The sequence below is a fragment of the Rhinoraja longicauda genome, chromosome 28 (assembly GCF_053455715.1).
Source record: "Rhinoraja longicauda isolate Sanriku21f chromosome 28, sRhiLon1.1, whole genome shotgun sequence".
Classification (NCBI taxonomy): domain Eukaryota; kingdom Metazoa; phylum Chordata; class Chondrichthyes; order Rajiformes; family Arhynchobatidae; genus Rhinoraja; species Rhinoraja longicauda.
In genome coordinates this window covers 21971224-21990745 of record NC_135980.1, presented here as the reverse complement: position 1 = coordinate 21990745, position 19522 = coordinate 21971224, and the positions used below count along the sequence as shown (strand labels likewise).

Here is a 19522-nt window from a genome sequence, read left to right as displayed (position 1 = left end):
TTAAATGGCAGTTTAGACTTGACGGGCCGAATGGCCTAATTCTGCTCCTATCACTTATGAAGTCCACTTGCCACAGTTTGAAGATGTGTACCCTACCCTACCTAAAACCTATCCATAGATGCTGCCTGACACACTGAGTTACTCCAGCACTTTGTGTCTTTTTTGTTGTTGTTAAACCAGCATCTGCAGTTCCTTGTTGCTAAGTTGCACCACAGTTCACATTTGGGAAATTGAATGATATCCTGGTTCGCATTCCTCGACGTAGAAGTTCACTTTTTTGGCCTCATACGTTGAAGTGGCCTTTTAGTTGTGTAGAAAAGTGAACGTGGTTGGTGGGGCAATGCTCTTTTTAAACCACCGAGCGTGTAAGCAGTGTTTATACTGCAGCAGTCTGCAATCAGTAGCTGGAAAAACCAACTCGCTGATCTTATGTGGTGCAAGAAGTTGCTCTGCTGCGAGTTAGTTATTAGTTACACTTGGCGTTCTTCTGGAGCTGAGAGAATCTGTTGTTAGACTAGAGGAATCGTTTTCAAAGTTTTTGTTAATAAACACAAGCAGACAGACTTTCACAACTCTGGAAGGTCCCTGCAGGCATGAAACGATGCACGGAACTTCGGGTCGAGAGGAGGGCAACTGAGAAGAGAAACTAACGTTGAATTCCCTGAGCAAAACACACACACACACGCACACACAAAAGTGCTGGAGGAGCTCAGCGGGTCGGGCAGCATCTGCGGAGGGAATGGGCACCTTGGATCCTTCTCCAGACTCGGGTGAGTGGGGAAAGGTTTCAAAGGGAACCCTAGGGGTATTTTGTTTTTCACCCAGAAAGGGTGGGGTGGGTGGGGTGTAATGAAAACCAGCAGAGGAAATGGCAAGACTCGTTCTAAACCTCAAGACACTGACTTTTTTTTGGTCAGTTTCATTTTCATTAAAGTGAGAATAACATGCAGTTAGTTAGTTAGTTAGTTGGTTGGTGCAGGGGTAGAAACAAAAAAAAGAGGCACAGGCTACTGGAGTAACTAACTCCCATGCAGTTAGTTAGTTAGTTAGTTAGTTAGTTGGTACAGGGGTAGAAAGAAAAAAAAGAGGCACGGGCAGCTGGACTAACAGACTCCCACGCAGTTAGTTAGTTAGTTAATTAGTTAGTTAGTTGGTACAGAGGTAGAAACAAAAAAAGAGGCACAGGCTGCTGGAGTAACTAACTCCCATGCAGTTAGTTCGTTGGTTAGTTAGTTAGTTAGTTAGTTAGTTGGTTGGTACAGGGGTAGAAACCCAAAAAAGAGGCACAGGCTGTTGGAGTAACTAACTCCCATGCAGTTTGTTAGTTAGTTAGTTAGTTAGTTAATTAGTTAGTTAGTTAGTTGGTACAGGGGTAGAAACAAAAAAGAAGAGGCACTGGCTGCTGGAGTAACTCAGATGGGTCAAGCAGCATCTCTGGAAGACATGCAGATGTGATGTTTAGGGTCGGGACCCTTCTGTCCTCCAGAGGTGCTGCCTGACCCGCTGAGTTACTCCAGCACTTTGTGTCTTTCTTTTGCAAGCCAGCATCTGCAGTTCCTTGTTTCTCACTTAGGACAATGGCGTGGTGTTTAACCCCCCCAGGCCAAGTTAAAGTATCTCGCAGACAGACACAGAGTGCTGGAGTAACTAACGCAGGCAGCACCTCTGCCCGGGGAGAGGGGAGGGGAGGGGAGGAGAGGGGAGACTCTCAGTCTGGAGAAGGGTCTCGACCCGAGACGTCGCCCACACCTTCTCTCCGGAGATGCTGCCTGAGCTGAGTCACTCCGGCGTTTTGTGTCTATGTTCAGTGTAAGCCAGCACCGGCAGTGAAGTGTCCGGTCTCCCGCTCCCGGCCCAGAGAGAGAGAGAGCAGCGCCCCACTGTAACAACCCATCTGTACAAGCTCGCCTGCTGTGTGACACAGGGTCGGGCTACACACTCCTCACTGACCCTCTCCCTCCCTCCCTCTCTCTCCCTTTCTCTCCCTCCCTTTCCCTTTCTCTCTCTCCCTCCCTTTCCCGTTCTCTCTCTCCCTTTCTTTCCCTCCCTTTCTCTCCCCCCTCTCCCTCTCTTTCTCCCTCCCTTTCTCTCTCTCTCCCTTTTCGTTTCTCTCCCTCTCTCCCTTTCTCTCTCTCCCTCTTTCTCTCCCTCCCTCCTCCCCCTCTCCCCCCTTTTCCCCCTTTCTCTCTCTCCCTCCCCCTTTCTCTTTCTCCCCCCCTCCCTCCCTCCCTTTCTCCCCCTTTCCTTCCCTCCCTCTCTCTCTCTCACCCTTTCCTTCCCTCCCTCTCTCCCTTTCCCTCCTTCTTTCCCTCCCTTTCCCTTCCTCTCTCTCCCTCCCTTTCCCTTCCTCTCCCTCCCTCTCCCCCCCCCCCCAGACTACCAGGGGGTGGGAGGCGAGGGCTGACTCTGGTGCCAGAGAGGGGTCCTGACCCATCCCTTGCCTCCAGAGATGCTGCCTGTGCCGCTGAGCGACCCCAGCTTTCTGTGTGGATCTCCGGTGTAACCCTGCATCGCCTCCCCCACCACCGACCCTGACTGGTGTGTCTGACTGGTGTGTCTGACTGGTGTGTCTGACTGGTGTGTCTGACTGGTGTGTCTGACTGGTGTGTCTGACTGGTGTGTCTGACTGGTGTGTCTGACTGGTGTGTCTGACTGGTGTGTCTGACTGGTGTGTCTGACTGGTGTGTCTGACTGGTGTGTCTGACTGGTGTGTCTGACTGGTGTGTCTGACTGGTGTGTCTGACTGGTGTGTCTGACTGGTGTGTCTGACTGGTGTGTCTGACTGGTGTGTCTGACTGGTGTGTCTGACTGGTGTGTCTGACTGGTGTGTCTGTCCAGCCCGGCTGAGCCAGCGCTTTGCTACACTACAGCTGGGGTTTGCTGTGGTGCTGCCCGGATCCCAAGTAAGTCGCTGCTGCCTCGTTTGCTACAAGCTCACACAGTCCCCACACAGTCCCCACACAGTCCCCACACAGTCCCCACACAGTCCCCACACAGTCCCCACACAGTCCCCACACAGTCCCCACACAGTGAGTGTTGTGCTGCTGCAAGTAACACATTCATAGCTTCTATCTGGGACACATGACAGTAAAACACTCTTGACTCTGACTTGGAGCGTTTTACAGTCTGGTTACAGGACCGAAGCAGGCCATTCGGCCCATTGAGACCATTCTATAAAAACACAGCCACTCCCATTTAACACAGGACAGAACTGTGTGACCAGCCTGAAGAAGGGTTCCGACCCGAAACATCACCCATTCCTTCTCTCCAGAGATGGTGTCTGTGTCACTTCTGCTTTTTGTGACTATCTTTGGACAGAGGACAGTATTGCACAGTAACAGGCCGTTCGGCCCCACAATGTCCGTGCTGTTAATGTTGCCACATTGAACTAATCTCTGCTTGTACGTGGTCCACATCCCTCCATTCCCTGCATATACATGTGCCCAGCTAAAATCCTCTTAAATGCATATACAAGGAACTGCAGATGCTGGTTTACAACAAAAAAAAAGACACAAAGTACTGGAGTAACTAGGGCGGCACGGTGGCACAGTGGTAGAGTTACTGCCTTACACTTCAAAGACCCGGGTTCGATCCTGACTATGGGTGCTGCCTGTACGGAGTTTGTACGTTCTCCTCGTGATCTGCGTGGGTTTTCTCCGGGTGCTCCGGTTTCCTCCAACACTCAAAAGACTTACAGATTTGTAGATTGGCTTGGTATAATCGTCATTTGTCGTCAGTGTGTGTAGGATAGAATAAGTGTGCGGGAATTGTTGGTCAGCGCAGACTTGGTGGGCCAAAGAGCCTGTTTCCATGCTGCATCTCTAAACTAAACCAAACTCAGTGGGTCAGGCAGCACATCTGAACAATGTGGATAGACAAAGTTTTGGGTCGGGATCATTCTTCAGACTGATTGTGTTGGGGGGAGAAAGTTAGAAGAGAGGTGGGGGTGTCCCACATCCCTTCCACTTATATCCTTTCCTCTGGCTTCACATTTAAAGCCTCTTCTATCCTTTAGTTTATTATTGTCACGTGTACCGAGGTACAGTGAAAAGCGTTTATTTGCGTGCTATCCAGTCAAAGAAAAGACTATACAAGAATACAATCAAGCCGTCCACAGTGCGTAGATAAAGGATACAACATTTAGTGCAAGATCTTGTCTTTTTATCTCTGGCCTTTGTCCAACCAAACACCTCCTCAACTGTATCCACCTATCACTTGCAAGACTTTGTCCCGCCCCCACCTCTTTTCCAGCTTTCTACCACCCTATTACAATCAGTCTGAAGAAGAGTCCTGACCCGAAATGTTGCCTATCCATGTTCTCCAGAGAGGCTGCCTGACCCACTGAGTTACTCCAGCACTGTGTATCTTTTGAAAAGCATACCTACAAGGGGAAGAGGCTGTTCAGGAATCTTATGGTACGTACAGTCAAGCTTTTGTATCTTGTGGTTGGCGGGAGAGAGGAGAAAGGAGAATAACCAGAGTGTGAGTGTTTTTTTTTAGTTTAGAGATACAGTGCGGAAAAAGGTCTTTAGCCCATCGAGTCTGCACCGACCAGCGATCCCCGCACACTAACAATATCACACACACACTAGGGACAATTTACAATTATACCAAGCCAATTAACCTACAAACCTGCACATCTTTGGAGTGTGGGTAGGAAACCGGAGATCCCGGTGAAAACCCACGCAGGTCACGGGGAGAACGTACAAACTCCGTACAGACAGCATCCATAAGTCTGGATCGAACCCGGTCCCTGGTGCTGTAAGGCACAACTCTATCGCTGTGTCTCCCAGTGGCCCTTGGTTATATTGGCTGCTTTCCCAAGTAAGTGTGAAATGTAGATGGAGTCAATGGTTTTGAGATGAACAGGGCTGCATCAACGACTCTTGAGTTTGAATTCGAGTTTGAGTTTCGTTTATTGTCACATGTACCGGCGGCACAGTGAAAACCTTTTGCCAACCAGTCAGCGGAAAGACAATACCTTTACAATCGAGCAATCCACAATGTACAGATACATGGTAAAGGGAATAACGTGAATAACGTTAAGTGCAAGATAAAGCCAGTAAAATCCTATCAAAGATAGTCCGAGGGTCTCTAATGAGGTAGATTGTCAGTACTGTTCTCTAGTTGTTGGGAGGATAGTTCAGCTTAGTTTATTTTAGTTTAGAAATACAGCGCGGAAACAGGCCCTTCGGCCCACAGACTCTGCACCAATCAGCAACACTATCCTACACTAGGGACAATTTTTACATTCATACCAAGCCAATTAACCGACAAACCTGTACGTCTTTGGAGTGTGGGAGGAAACCAAAGTTCTCGGAGAAAACCCACACAGATTACGGGGAGAACATACAAACACCGTACAGCCAAGCACCCGTAGCCAGGACCGAACCCGGGTCTCTGGCGCTGTAAGCGCTGTAAGGCAGCAACTGTACTGCGCCACTGTGCTGCCCTTGCCTGATAACAGCTGGGAATAAACTGTGCCTGAATCTGGAGGTGTGCGTTTTCACACTTCCATACCTTTTGCCCGATGGGAGAGGGGAGACGAGGGAGTGGCCAGGGTGCGACACACTGCAATTTCCCGTGGTCTGGGGCAGAGCAATTACCATGCTAAGCTGTGACACAGTCTTGCATATAAAGAGTAGAGCAGGGGACTGAGTATACAGCCACAGGTGCTTCTGTGTTGATGGTTGTCAGGGAGCAAGTGTTTTTATTGCCAATTCGTATTTGTGCCTAATCTCTGTTTCCTATCGGTTCACCAGTTTACCTTCCATGCTAAACTGTTATTTATTCACAAAATGCTGGAGTAACTCAGCAGGTCAGGCAGCATCTCGGGAGAGAAGGAATGGGTGATGTTTCGGGTCGAGACCCTTCTTCAGACTGAAGAAGGGTCTCGACCCGAAACGTCACCCATTCCTTCTCTCCCGAGATGCTGCCTGACCTGCTGAGTTACTCCAGCATTTTGTGAATAAATACCTTCGATTTGTACCAGCATCTGCAGTTATCTTCTTATGCTAAACTGTTATCCTTATGAGATTTTATTTTCTACAATATCCATGAGAGTCCTGGAGTTGTACAGCCCAGAAACACGGCACTTGCTTTGTCTACCACTGATGTTAATTAAGCTAAATGGCTCCAGCTTTCTGAATCCCTTTCTGATCAATTAAGTTACATTTGTTATTTTCCAATCCATTGAAACCTTTTCTGTAACCAGACACTGTGGAAAATCAAAACCAACTCATTAACTGTGCATAGACTTGGCCACTTTTTAAAGACCATCAAGAAGACCATGTTGTTTAGAACGAAGGGGGACGTGGCGGGGGGGCACCAAGAGCAAAGGGGGGACTCAGCGGGTGGCGACTCATGTGATTTTACTGGGGTTGTTTGCAAAACAAAGCATTTGACTGTACCTATGACAATAAAAGTATCATTGAATTAAGAGCACGTCCATCAGAGCCTGCTGTCTGGTGGGCTCCAAGATGTGTTGTTCGCAGAATCTGTCCTGAAATCACCCTATAATATGTTCTCTTCGGAAGGACGCTCTTTTAGGAAGGAGATGAGGAGAAATTTATTTGTCAGAAGGTGGTGATTCTGTGGAATTCTTTGCCACGGAAGGCCTTAGAGGCCAAGTCAGTTGATTATTTTAAGGCAGAGATAGATAGATTCTTGATTACTGCAGGTGTCAGAGGTTCCGGGGAGAAGGCAGGAGAATGGGGTTAGGAGGGAGAGATAGATCAGCCATGATTGAATGGCGGAATAGACTTGATGGGCCGAATGGCCTAATTCAACTCCTATTCCTTATGGCTTTATAAACTCCTCAAATCATCACCAATGCAATGCTGGATGTTTAAAGTTTGGATATAAAGTGCAATAGAGCAGACTAAAGTTATAGCTTATGGGGGTTACAACAATGGTGTGTAGGTTATTTAGAATGGGTGTCAGGAGAAATTTATATCCATCCTAATGATACCTTCCCGATGGACTCCATCCACACTTCATGCTGCTTCAGGAAAGCAGCCAACATATTCAAAGACCCTCACACTCCCGTCAATTTTCACTTCTCCCCGTCCTGTTCGGCAGAAGATACAAAAGCTTGAAAGCACGTACCACCAGACTCAGGAACAGCTTCTTCCCCTCTGTTATTAGGTTGTGGAACGGATCTCTCATAAATGAAAAATGTATTGCCCATCTTCCAATCTACCGCACTGTGGCCCTCGCACTTTCTTTTAGCTGCACTTTCTGTTTATTTTTACTTTGCATGACCCGTTAGACTTGCGTGTTGTTTGATTGTACTCGGGTATGGTATGATTTGCCTGGAGAACACACAAATTAAGTTTTAAGTTGGTGCATCATAAGAATAACAGTATCAATATTTGGCATGGGAAGCTGTGATAAGAGTTTTAGATTTTGTCACGATGCCTTGTTCCCCTGCTGTAATTTCCACAGTTGCATAAGAAATTCTGTGTTTGACAAGGTTGGCAGTGGGAAACACAAAGCAGGGAATTATTGGCAAATCACAGTAGCAACAACTAATAATGTGCATTCATGCAGAGTGGTTATGGACAGTTCATTGAATTAGTTTCTTGATTTGTTTTAAATGGCTTCATAGTCATAGAGACTCACAGCCCAGAAAAAAGGTAAAAACATACAGTGCTGGAAGAAATCAGTGGGTCAGGCAGGCAGCATCTAGGGTGGGAATGGATAGTCAATGTTTCAGGTTGGCAGCCTTCTTTGGATTCTGAAGAAGGGTCCCGACTCAAACTTACATCTGTCCAGTCCCTCCACAGATGCTGACTGACCTGCTGAGTTCCTTCAGCACTTTGTATTTTGCTCAGGATTCCAGTATCTGCAGTTCCTCTTATCCACAGAAAACCGACCCTTCAGCATACCATGACTATGCACAGCGGTAAGGTTGCTGGCTTAAAGTGCCAGAGACCTGGGTTCGATCCCGACTACGGGTGTTGTCTGTACGGAGTTTGTACGTTCTCCCCGTGACAGCGTGGGTTTTCTCTGAGATCTTCGGTTTCCACCCACAGTCCAAAGACATACAGGTTTGAAGGTTAATTGGCTTGGTATAAATGTAAAATTGGCCCTAGCATGTGTTAATGTGCAGGGGATTCGCTGGTCGGTGCGGACTCGGTGGGCCGAAGGGCCTGTATCTGCGCTGTATCTCTAAACTAAACTAAACTTAGTCTGTAATTACTTACAAAAAGCCTTTGTAATGGAATTTCGTTCAAATATGCACTTGTCTGGTGTATAGTTTTGAATGACAATAAAAAATGTATTTATTATTATTTATATTATTATATTATTTATTTTTAAATGAATACATTTTCATTGCAGGATTTCCATGGCTTCTTTGCAATTGCAAATGGTTTATTGTCATGTGAAGGTCATACAAAATCCATTGGCATTGGTTACATGTGCCTCTCTCTACACTCCCAGTGTTTTTATCAATTCTTCGTAACTTACATTATCCAAACACTTCATTCAGAAATAAATGTTTCAATGTTAAATTTACGTTCATATTTATCCTTGCTAACAGATTGTAATATTCCAGTGATGCATGATCAAGGACCAGTCTCACCCCCGGCCACTCCCTCTTATCATATCATATCATATATATACAGCCGGAAACAGGCCTTTTCGGCCCACCAAGTCCGTGCCGCCCAGCGATCCCCGTACATTAACACTATCCTACACCCACTAGGGACAATTTTTACATTTTACCCAGCCAATTAACCTACATACCTGTACGTCTTTGGAGTGTGGGAGGAAACCGAAGATCTCGGAGAAAATCCACGCAGGTCACGGGGAGAACGTACAAACTCCTTACAGTGCAGCACCCGTAGTCAGGAACGAACCTGAGTCTCCGGCGCTGCATTCGCTGTAAAGCAGCAACTCTACCGCTGCGCTACCGTGCCGCCTCTCCCTTCTCTCATCAGACAAGAGGTACAGAAGTTTGTAAACGCATACATAGAGTCACACAGCGTGAAAACAGGTCCTTCGGCCCAACTTGCCCACACCGACCAATATACCCGTCTAAACTAGTCCCACCTGCCTGCTTTTGGCCCATATCCCTCTCAACCTACCCTGTCCACACAACTGTGTGAATGTTTCTTAAATGTTGCGATAGAGCCTGCCTCAACTACCTCTTCCAACAGCTTATTCCATACACCCACCACCCTTTGAAAGTAAAAAAAGTTCCCATTAAATCTTTCCCCCCTCACCTTAAACCCATGTTCTCAATTCCATTACTCTGGGCAAAAGACTTGGTGCGTCTACCTGATCTATTCCTCTCGTGATTTTGTACCTCACTGTAAGATCGCCCCTCATCCTCCAGCGCTCCAATAAACTGTAACATGACCTCCCAACTTCTACCTCCTATCTATACCTCCAGATTCTGGGACCGTTTCTTCTCAGCTGTTATCAGGCATCTGAACCGTCCTCTCAACAGCTAGGAAGGAAGTCCTGACCTTCCATCTACTTCATTGAAGACCTTTAATCCTACTTTATCTGACGTTTATCTTGCACGAAAAACTGTACCCTTTATCCTTTATCTGTACACTGTGGACAGCTTGATTGTTATAGGTAGACACAAAATGCTGGTGTAACTCAGCGGGACAGGCAGCATTTCTGGAGAGAAGGAATGGGTGATGTTTCGGGTAGAGACCCTTCTTCAGGCTTGATTGTTATCATGTACAGTCTTTTCTTTGACTGAATAGCATGCAACCAAAAAGCTTTTCATTGTACCCCGATACGCATGACAATAATAAACTAAACTAAATCAGGTTTAGCAGGGAAAAATTGACCTTAATTATATGAGGCATGCATTGATCTCCTTAAGTCAAATCATTAACTCATATCTCGTAGATGAGGGTCAAAGCATATCAGTTTTATGTTTGTGCAATAAACTTTCAATGAACTAATGCTTGCTTATTTTTATATTGTGTGTTGCTCTTCTATTTCTGTTGATGATTTATGATGGGCTAGCTAAAATTTTCCACTACAGCCTAATCACGTAATACTGTTTGAAAGGCTTGTCCAAGGATTTAATGTGCATTATGTAAGTTATAGGCACAGTGGTGCTGCTGGTTGAGCTGCTGCCTCCATTGTGCCAGAGACCTGGGTTCGATCCGGACCTTGGTTGCTAATGCTGCCTGTGTGGAGTTTGCACATTCTCCCTGTGGCTGTGTAGGTATTCGCCAGGCACTCTGGTTTCTTCCCACGTCCCTAAGACGTGTGTGTTTGTGAGATAATTGGGCCTCTGTATATTGCCCCTAGTGTGTGGAAAGTGGATAACACAGAACTCGGATAAACGGGTGATTGATAATCGGAGTGTAATCAGTGGGCCAAAGGGCTTGTCCCCATGCTGTATTTCTCAGTCAATATACAACTCCGAAGCAAGCCATTTAGCCCAACCATTTTGTGGTGATGTTTATGTCCATTCTAGCTTTAAGTGTATCTGTTTTGTTTTCTGCTTGTGGAAGTGAATTGCACATTCAGGGAAAATACATTTCTTCTGAATCCCCTCTGAGGTTTTTGTTCATGGTCTTATTTTGGCGTATTCTTTGCAGTCAATCTTTCAAAACCCTTCATTAATTTGTGCAGCACAAAAAGCAATGCAATATTCGCGTCACAGAGTTATACGGCATGGAAACCGGTCCTTTGGCCAAATCCATTCCATGTCGTCCTGGATGCCCCACCTAAGCTGGTCTGATTTGTCAGCTCTCCAGTTTTCCAGGGATGCTGCTTGACCTGCTGAATTGCTCCAGCATTTTGTGTCTTCCTTTGAGGGTCCCGACCCGAAACGTCACCCATCCATGTTCTCCAGGTATGCTCCTTGGTCTGCTGAGTTACTCTAGCATTTTTGTGTATTTTCTTGGTAAACCAGCATCTGCAGTTCCTTGCTTCTACATCTCATTTTCCTGTTTGGCCCATATTCCTCTAAACCTCTCTAATCCATGTAACCGTCTTTTAATCGTTGTTACCTGCCTCAACTATTTCCTCTAATGACCAGGTTATTTCTTTCTTTTAGTGACATTGAATAAAGTGTTAATGTGCATGTTTTACAGACTACAACATAGATAAATGCTATTTGCCCCGTCTGACCCATGATAATTCCCAATCCTCTGGTTTCTTGACCACTTATCTACACTGAGGGCAAGTTTACAGCAGGTTGGAGACTTAAGCATTTGGCTTAGATCCATGCAGTTGTGAGGAGAGGCTGCAAATCACACTCACAACACTCCCGAGGTCAGACACAAAGTACTGCAGATGCTGGTTTACAGAAAAAGGCACACGGTTCTGACGTAACTTAGCGGGCCAGGCAGCAGCTCAGGAGGACATGAAAGGGTGGGGAATCCTTCTTCAGACTGATTGCAGTGAGGGAGAGAAAGCTGTAAGAGAGATGGGACAGGACAAAACCTGGTAAGTGAGAGGTGGATGCAGGTGAGGGGGAAGGGTGGGGTGTTGATTGGAAGATGGATGGGCCAAGGCCAGAGATGTAAAGACAAAAGGCTGTGAGATAAGGAAGAAAGAGAGAAGGTGCGAGGACTGTGAAACCTGAGGGAGGGATATTGGTGGAAGGAGAAAAGGGGGGGTGGGGGAGAATTTTGTCAGTACTGGGTGCACATCCAGGTGGGGCACAGGGTGGAGAGGGGAAAGAGGGCGGATGGGTTTTTTATTGGTTTGTTCCTAAGTTTGGAGCATTGTATGTTCATACCAATGGGCTATGAGCTACCCAGGTGGAATGGTGAAGGTGACTTCAGTCAGAGAGTGGTGAAGGTGTGGAATTCTCTGCCTCAGAAGGCAGTGGAGGCCAGTTCGTTGGATGCTTTCAAGAGAGAGCTGGATAGAGCTCTTAAGGATAGCGGAGTGAGGGGGTATGGGGAGAAGGCAGGAACGGGGTACTGATTGAGAGTGATCAGCCATGATTGCATTGAATGGCGGTGCTGGCTCGAAGGACTGAATGGCCTACTCCTGCACCTATTGTCTATTGTCTATTGCCTAATATGAGGTGACGTTGCTCCAGTTTGCGTGAGGCCTCATTTCTGACGTCGTTGTGAATTGTGAGGCTGCATGATCTTGTGTGTCATGGTAAACTGGAAGAGGCAGTCAATGCCTGGAGTCCACCGTGATTATAATGGGTTAATCAGCCGGTATTACGACTGCTCCCATGACTTACACTTTTTAATTATTGTGCAACAGAAGCAAGACCTAAATGCCAAGTAACAAAAAAAAAAATGCAAATAGAAACTTGGCTTGCTTTGAAAGGCAGAATCTCAGATTGGACCTTGTGGAAAACAAATCAGAAACCTGAACTGCAGTCCCATTCTTTCCTTGGCAGTGTAATGAATCTTCCTGTGTAAAGAGAAGCAATGAGCCTCTGGGCTTACAGAACCTAGCAACAGAACACATGCCAGCAGCCATTACAACCAATAGTCAACGAAGTAGATACAATCTGAAGAGATTTATTCACAAAATGCTGGAGTAACTCAGCAGGTCAGGCAGCATCTCAGGAGAGAAGGAATGGGTGACGTTTCGGGTCGAGACCCTTCTTCAGACCTCTTGGACCCCCCCCCCCCGGTTGGCCAACTACCCTCACTAGAACTTTTCATCTCCAACTGCCGGCGTGACATTAACCGCCTCAAATTCTCCACTCCTCTGACTAACTCTAACCTCTCCCCTCCTGAACGTGCGGCCCTCCACTCACTCTGCAGCAACCCTGACAAATAAATTTCTTACACAATCTGAAGAGACGGTTTGACTTCATGTTAGTTTAGTTTAGAGATGTGAACAGCCTTTGGCCCACCGAGTCCACGTCGACCATCGATCACCCCGTACACTACTTCAATGTTGTCCCACTTTCGCAGCCTAAGTACAAGGGGCCATTTTTACAGAAGCCAATTAACTTACAAACCTGCGCATCCTTGGAATGTGGGGGGAAAACGAAACACCCATAGAAAACCCACGCGGTCACAGGGAGAACGTACCAACTCCGCAGAGGCAGCACCCGAGGACGGGATCGAGCCCAGGTCTCGGGCAGCAGCTTTAACATTCTAATTGCAGCTAGATAGATAGATAGAGCTAGATAGAGCTAGATAGAGCTCTTAAGGATAGCGGAGTCAGGGGGTATGGGGAGAAGGCAGGAACGGGGTACTGATTGAGAATGATCCGCCATGATCACATTGAACGGCGGTGCTGGCTCGAAGGGCCGAATGGCCTACTCCTGCACCTATTGTTTATTGTCTATTGCAGCTCTGATTATTAAATGTCCCTATTTTCTGCTTAACTTCCAACATTGAAATGGAAATCATAGTCATACAGCACAGAAGCAGTCCTTTCGGTCCAACTTGTTCATGCCGACCAATATGCCCTATCTACACCTGTCCCACCTGCCCACATTTGGTCCATATTCAGTGACTAGGTCCCAGGTGAATTATGTCACAGAGAGTGGTGAGTCTGTGGAATTCTCTGCCACAGAAGGTAGTTGAGGCCAGTTCATTGGCTATATTTAAGAGGGAGTTAGATGTGGCCCTTGTGGCTAAAGGGATCAGGGGGTATGGAGAGAAGGCAGGTACAGGTTACTGAGCTGGATGATCAGCCATGATCATATTGAATGGCGGTGCAGGCTCGAAGGGCCGAATGGCCTACTCCTGCACCTATTTTCTATGTTTCTATGTTTCTATGTGGTATCTGTGAACAAATAGAAAGGTTGGGTGGAAAAAGCCTTGCCAGAGCTAAGTATTACTCAGCGATGTTTAGTTCTGATTTTATTTCCAGAGATACATGGTTCTCAATCTCCGTTCTGTACTCCGTCTCGTCATTATTCGGCGGTGCCACCTGCGAACTTGTAAATTGAGTCCGATTGGTATTTGGCTGCACAGTCATGAGTGTATAATGGGTATAGTAGGAGGCTGAGAACGCATCCTTGCTGGGGACCAGTGCTGAGGATTATCGTAGAGGATGATTTGTCACCGATCCTCACCGATTGTGGTCTGTTGGTCAGGAAGTCGTAGATCCAGTTGCAGAGGGAAGTGCTGACTCCCAAGTTCCATGCATTTGCAGATGAACTTGGTTGAGATAATTGGTATTGAAATGGTAATAGACTCCGACTACAGTAGGAGTCTAAAGTAGGTGTCCTTCTTATCCAGATGTTCCAGGGATGAGTGTAGTTAGGGCCAGGGGGATGGCACCTGTTGTGGCAGTAGGTGAACTGCAGTGGATCAAGGCTTGCTTGGTAGGCTGGAGTTATCATGATTCATAACCAGCCTCTCGAAGCACTTCATGATGGTGGATGTCAAGGCCACTGAGAATGTATAAAGTTTTTGCATGGTTTTTGTTTTGTATATATATTTAATTACAAACTAAGTTTATTTTTGAAAAAAAGTTAGATTTTACTCTCATTTTAAATTGCTCAACCTCTTAAAGCCTTCAAAATATTCCAGCAGACAATGGTAAACGGAGGTACAGGTTTTTTTGCTTTCTCCAGAAATACATTGTCCAATCATATCTGTGAAAGACAGCAGTGATCAGAGGGTTATTTCAAGAAATATGTGGCTGACAAGACAACTTGGTTGAGATTGAGGAAGTCCCAGGAGCTGAGTTTTTTTCCGTTTTTTTCGTTTAGAGATACAGCGCGGAAACAGGCCCACTGGGTCCGCACTGACTAGTGATCCCCGCATATTAACACTCCAACACACACTGGGGACAATTTTCACATTTTCCAAGCCAATTTACCTACAAACCTACATGTCTTTGGAGTGTGGGAGGAAACCGAAGATTCTCAGGTCACGGGGAGAATGTACAAACTCCGTACAGATAGCATCCGTAGTCGGGATCGAACCCGGGTCTCCGGCACTGCAAGAGCTGTAAGACAGCAACTCTACCGCTGCACCACCGTGCCGCCTGGTGGCTTAGAAAGGCTGGATAGCAAAACTCATTTTACTACTTTAAGGGTTATGGGTGGTTTCACTTAAATTTATTCCAAACTGTGTCCTTTTATCATTTGCTAACAACATGTGCACTTCATTCAGATTAAGATGTTCAATGCAAGATTTACGTTTCATATTTTCCCATGCTGACAGATTGTACCATTACAATACTGAAGTTTAACAAGGAAAATTATCAACTTAATTACATGAGGCATGGATTTATGTTTTGATTGAATTGATTGGAAGATACAGCACTTCAGCCCACAGAGTCCACACCAAGCATTGATCACCCATTCCTACTTGTTTAGTTTAGTTTAGAAATACTGAGCGGAAACAGGCCCTTCGGCCCACCGAGTCCGTGCCGACCAGCGATCACCCCATACACGATCACTATCCCTCACACAAGGGGTGACATACAAATCTTACCGAAGCCAATCAACTACAAACCTGTACGACTTTGGAGTGTGGGAGGAAACCGGAGCACCCGGAGAAAACGCACGTGGTCACAGAGAGAGCATACAATCTCCATACAGACAGTGCCCGTGGTCAGGTTCGAACCCGGGTCTCTGGCGCTGTAAGGCAGCAACTCCACTGCTGACGTCTACATTATCCCACTTTCTCGTCCATCCCCACACACAAAAGGCAATTTTAAAGAGGACAGTTAAACTATAAGCCCACAAGTCTTAGGGATGTTGGAGGAAAATAAGATGCTTCAATGTGAAATTTATATTCTGCATTTATCCATGCTGACAGCTTTAACATTCCAATTTTGAAGTTAGCAGAGAAAATTGACAAATTAATTATGTGAAGTGTACATTTATTTCTCTAGATCTAACCCTTCTGTCTCTTAAATGAGGGTCAAAGCATGCCAACTTTATGTTTATACAATAAACTTTCAATGATCTAACCCTTGTTTATTTTTATTTGTATTACTTTTCTCTTTTTGTTGATGATTTATGATGAGCTATCTAAAACTTTCCAGCACAGACTGATTACATAATACTGTTGGAAAGACTTAACTTCAAGTGGATTAAGTAGAATTCTGTAATATATAGGCATGGTGGCGCAGCTGGTTAGTGCTGCTGCCTCACAACACCAAAGACCCGGGTTCAATCCTGATCTCAGGCGCTGTCTGTGTGGAGTTTGCACGTTCTCCCTGTGCCCGTGTGGGTTTTCCATGGTACTCCGGTTTCCTCCCACATCCCAAAGATGTGCGTGTTTGTAATTGATTGCTGTAAAATTGCCCCTAGTGTTCAGGGACTGGATGGGAATGTGGGATTGCATAGAACTGGTGTGAATGGGTGGTCGATGGTGGACATGGGCTCGGTCGGTGGGCCAAAGGACCTGTTTCCACACTGGATCTCAAACAAAACTTCACTGATGCTGTACACAAAGAGGACTACCAGTACATCTTTTAAGATAGCATGATAAATGATAATTCTGTCAAAATGGTTTCAGTTTTTAAACCATTTTATGTTGGCTTTGCAGTTTTTCGATTGGAAAATTAAAACGTAAAATTAAAATCAAATCACATGAGCTTGTAGGTTATTTGTAAATTGTTCCTAATGTGTTGGGAGTGGACGCGAAGGTGGGAAAACAGAGTGAATGGGTGATGCAAATGTGGGATAACAGTATGATGGTTGGCATGGACTCGGTGGGCCGAAGGGTCTCTCTCCACACTGTAACTTTCAATCAATATCATTGGAGACCAATCTTTAATCTGACTTTTCTGGACTTTATCTTGCACTAAACGTTGTGCTTTTTATCCTGTATCTGCGCACTGTGGACAGCTTGATTGTAATCATGTATCGTCTTTTCGGTGACTGGTTGGCACGCAACAAAATGCTTTTCATTGTACCCCGGTCCCACATGACAATAATAAAGTAGATTACGTCCAAAGACGTACAGGTATGTAGGTTAATTGGCTGGGTAAATGTAAAAATTGTCCCTAGTGGGTGTAGGATAGTGTTAATGTACGGGGATCGTTGTGCGGCACGGACTTGGTGGGCCGAAAAGGCCTGTTTCTGGCTGTATATATATGATATGATATGATATGATTAAACTAAACTAACACTGAAACAGGCCATTCAACCCGGCCACTCTGTGCTTATGTTTATGTCCATTTGTATTTGCTGCATGTGGGAGTGACAATAGACAATAGACAATAGGTAATAGGTGCAGGAGGAGGCCATTCGGCCGTTCGAGTGAATTCCTCATTTTGAAGAAATGTCTTCTCAATGGGTGGTGCAGCGGTAGAGTTTGCTGCCTCACAGCGCTAGAGACCCAAGTTCGATCCTGACTACGGCTGCTGTCTGTATGGAGTTTGTAGGTCCTCCCTGTGACCTGCGAGGGCTTTCTCTGGGAGCTCCGGTTTCCTCCCACACTCGAAAGGCGAACAGGTTTGTAGGTTAATTGGCTTGGTAAAATTGTAGGTTATCCCCAGTGAGTGTAGGTAGGATAGTGTTAGTGTGCAGGGATCGCTGGTCGGCGTGGACTGGGTGGGCTGGAAGGCCTATTTCTACGTTGTATCTCTAAATCTCTGAAGTCTCTAGAACTTCTGATTAATTTTTTGTTGACTCTCATATTGACTGTCTTTGTCTTAGCTCTTCCCTACAAGAAGAAACATTCTCTCTGTATTCACTCTATCAAAACTGTTATTTATTCACAAAATGCTGGAGTAACTCAGCAGGTCAGGCAACATCTCAGGAGAGAAGGAATGGGCGACGTTTCGGGTCGAGACTTATTGACTATTGACTATTTCAGTCTGATTTGTACCAGCATCTGCAGTTATTTTCTTACACTATCAAAACTGTTCATCATTTTAAAGAGTTCTTTTAGGTCACCTTTCAACCTTCCATTCTCAAGGGAAGATGCTCCCATTTTGCTCATCTAACTTTAGTCTTGTATTTCCTCTTTTCACCTTGGTCAGTGCTTCTATATCCTTTCTAAAATATAACAACATGAACTCTATGGAACGATCCATGCATTGTGTAACCAAGGTTTGATACAGATTTAGTGTAAGGTCAGAAGGTCATAAGTAATAGGAGCAGAATTAGGCCATTCGGCCCTTCAAGTCTACTCCGCCATTCAATCATGGCTGATTGAATGGCGGAGTAGACTTGAAGGGCTGAATGGCCTAATTCTATCTCTCCAAACATTCTCCTGCCTTCTCCCCACAACCTCTGACACCCGTACTAATCAATAATCTATCCTCTGCCTTAAATATATCCACTAACTTGGCCTCCACAGCCTTCTGTGGCAAAGAATTCCACAGATTCAGTACCCTCTGACTAAAGAAATTCCTCATCTCATTCCTAAAACCCCTGTAATTTTCTTCTTTTCAAATATTATATTTCTCCAGCAATAAATCCCAGGGCAGGATTCACTTTATGGCTTTGCTAACCTTGGGTGTAACTTTTTGAGATAGCTATATTTGTGCTCCGAGATGTCTTGTGTTATTCTACCTCACTTTGACTTGCTAGCAAAATATACAACCTCGTATTTGTCTGCATTGTAATTTGCTTACCAAGTCAAACCAGATAAACACGGGTTTGTATATTTTGGTAGCAAGTTAATTTATGTACCCCTGTGACACGTTGGATTCAGTCTGTAAAGACACAAAGACACAAATAAAGAAAACAAAGCTGGAGATTCACAGAATCGGATACAGGAGAGGAAGAGGTAAACCGAATTGGTTTTAATGTAAGGGAGGAACAAGGAACTGCAGATGCTGATTTACAAAAACACAAAGTGCTGGAGTAACTGAGCGGGTGGGTGCCTGGAACTTGCAGCTAGGGCTGGTAGCAGAGGCGGATATGATAGTGGCATTTAAGAGCCATTTAGTTAAGCTCATGGATATGCAGGGAATGGAGTGATATGGATCATGTGCAGGCAGAGAAGATTATTTTAACTTGGCATTACGTTTGGCATGGACATTGTGGGCAGAAGGCCCTATTCCTGTGCTGTAGTGTTCCTTGTTCTATGACTGTATCCATTCCAAACTCGTTAAGGCTTCTTGTTAAATCTTGGGTTTGATAAAGACGTTCGGGAGTATTGCTTTCACTGGCAGGCACGTGAGTTATACCAGAACTCGAATAAAGCGACTGATGGGGAATGCAGAGATGGGAGGGGCATGGAGGGTGGGGGAGAAGGGAGGGAGATTCCAGTTTAGGTGCCAAGCAGTTATGTTCTTTACAACACAGCCTGAAAGGTGATGGAAGTAACTTTCAATGGGGAATTGGATCTATACTTAAAAAATGCAGTAAAACGTAGAGAAGTGGGGGTCGAGCAGCGCAGCGGTGTGGCGAGCAGGGCTGACGCCTCAGAGCACAAGGCGCTGGTAAGGCCGCCTTTGGAATATTTGGGCACCATTTCTGAGGAAGGATGTACTGGCTCTGGAGAGGGTCCAGAGGAAGTATACACCAATGAGTAGGTTAACCCTATGATGAGGGTTTGACGGCACTGGGCCTGTACTCGCTGGAGTTTGGAAGAACGGGGGACCTCATTGAAGCATACAGAATAGTGAAAGGGTTGGATAGAGTGGATGTGGAGTGGATGCTTCCACTCCAGGGGAGACTCTAGGACTA

The 19522-nt window shown here is 45.7% G+C and overlaps 1 protein-coding gene across 2 annotated transcripts in view; it reads left to right on the top strand.

The window, feature by feature from the left end:
- Window positions 1-19522, top strand: part of atp8b3 (ATPase phospholipid transporting 8B3) — a 127508-nt gene that overhangs the window by 14205 nt on the left and 93781 nt on the right. The window contains exon 1 of one of the 2 annotated variants that reach the window (XM_078424145.1): window positions 500-770. The exons of the other annotated variant lie outside the window; for it this stretch is intronic. The gene's annotated coding sequence lies outside the window, so the exon portion shown is untranslated. Of the gene's footprint in view, window positions 1-499; window positions 771-19522 lie in introns of those variants that run through there. 2 annotated transcript variants of the gene reach the window in all.